General features: G+C 48.3%; 1 protein-coding gene across 1 annotated transcript in view; it reads left to right on the top strand.

Annotated features, from left to right (window-relative positions):
• The first annotated feature begins 725 nt into the window (after positions 1–725).
• Positions 726–1,876, top strand: part of ABCG1 (ATP-binding cassette, sub-family G (WHITE), member 1) — a 50,394-nt gene continuing 49,243 nt past the window's right edge. The window contains exon 1 of the mRNA XM_010191421.1: positions 726–752. The gene's annotated coding sequence lies outside the window, so the exon portion shown is untranslated. The remainder of the gene's footprint in view (positions 753–1,876) is intronic.

Genomic DNA, 1,876 nt, shown 5'->3' with positions numbered 1-1,876 from the left:
CGCCGCTGCGCCCCGTCCTTTTCAAAACAGATTTGCGGAGGGACCGTAACCTTTGCATAACACCCGGGGCGAGCGGCGCAGGGGAGGGGGAGAAGCAGCTGGGGAAGGAGCGGGCAGAGCTTGTGGGACCGTCCCGACGCTGTGCGGACCGGACGGGCGTTTGCTCCCATGCCCGGCGGGCGGTGGGAAGCTGTCCAGCTCCTTACGGGCGAAATAAAACTATATGGGGGTTCGGGTGTGCTTGAGGAGGGGTTACTCAGGGCTCGGTGAAGTCTGTGGATGTCCTAGCCACGGGAGTTGCCCACCTCTTCACAAGCAAAGGTGATCCCGCACTGGGAACCATTTCCTTCACCCCAGGCACTTGGTGGGGCAGAGGGGGATGCTCGCTCACAGCAAGTGGTCCTTGGGGGGGATCCTCACCCACGGCAGGTGGGTCCTGGGGAGGATCCTCGCCCATGGTAGGTGGTCAGTCCCTGGGGGGCATCCTCACCCACGCCAGATGGTCCCTGAGGGGGATTCTCGCCCATGGCAGATGGTCCCCGAGGGGGATCCTTGCCCATGGCAGGCAGTCCCTGGAGGAGGCAGGCGTGTGACCGAGGGCTGTCTTGACCCTGGCACTCTCTGGTGAAAACAGGCATTTCAGTCCACTGGGTGATTTAAATCGTTTGTTTAAAGTCCCAGGAACAAAAAATCTCTGGCTTCGTATTCCCAGATGATTGAGTAGGCAGAGGCAAGGACCTTGTCCAAAGGATGTTTCTTTTTGAATTGATCTAAACTGGAGAAGCTCCAGCTGTCCCCTGAATACTCAAGGTGACCTGCTCAGTGAGAGTTAGTTGTTTGTTGTTCCCTCTGGTGTGGGAAGGTGCCTCAGAACCAAACAGCTTATGAGTGCCAAAGTAAGCCTTGGAGACATTCAGGAAAGAATACTGTTAACTCACCTTCACTTATTTTTTAGAGAAGAGGGAGGTTCCCCTACTTTAATTCTTCAGTTATAAGATGTTTCACGTTACTCTTGTTATGTTCAAATTACGCAGCATTACAGTTAACTCTTTAGGAAATTTGGAGTAAGTGTTACTGGATACCTGACCTCTGAGTAAGCTGAAAGCATAATTAAAATCTCTTTCTTGAGAAAATGTGGTAAGAAGAGCTGATTTTTACATCCAGAACTTGGAACTTGTACACAAATAATGTGAATATGCTAGCTTTATAGTGGTTATGTAAAACTACTTTAAAAATATTTTTCATCAGTGGTTATGTAGGACTGTCATTAGCATTCATGACAACTGACTGATCTGAGCAGCAGTGCTTTTGCAACATAAATGGGAAGACCACTGACCATGACAGAGAGGATAGAAATGGCGCAGTGAAAAGGAGGCAATGGGACTTCTTAGTTGCATTGGAGAACAAGCAGGGGGAGACAGTGGTGTGACCTACAGCTCTTTATTTGAGGGTGTTCAACATTGGTGCCTTGAAAGTAGTGCAGCATTTGTGCTTTCCAAGAGATACCTTTGGGGCCATGTAGATTGTTGTGCAGATGTGATAGCATGGAAAGCTTAGCACTTCAGCCAGCTACAGTAGTCTTTTTCAGTACAGATCTGCCTTAAAAATACTAAATTTTCTAACAGACAACTGTGCAGATGTTGGCTCCTGTTTATGACATGCTCCAGACAACAGATGACATTGATCAGCCTCTGAACTGTTCAAAATTCTGTTTAGCTGAAGAAACTTCAGTATTGTTTTACTTTTGGCCTTAAACTCATCCTGTTGGTATTGATGCAAGGTGCCCATGCAGATGAAAGGAATGGAAAAAGTTCCAATTTTGCGTGCATAATGTAAAAGAAGAGAAAGGCAGGTGGTAGGCTATTGTCCTGGTTGG

The sequence above is a fragment of the Mesitornis unicolor genome, unplaced genomic scaffold (assembly GCF_000695765.1).
Source record: "Mesitornis unicolor isolate BGI_N332 unplaced genomic scaffold, ASM69576v1 scaffold18699, whole genome shotgun sequence".
NCBI classification, from domain to species: Eukaryota; Metazoa; Chordata; class Aves; order Mesitornithiformes; family Mesitornithidae; genus Mesitornis; species Mesitornis unicolor.
The sequence above is the reverse complement of the archived record's forward strand: the minus strand, read 5'-3'. Positions and strand labels throughout refer to the sequence as shown.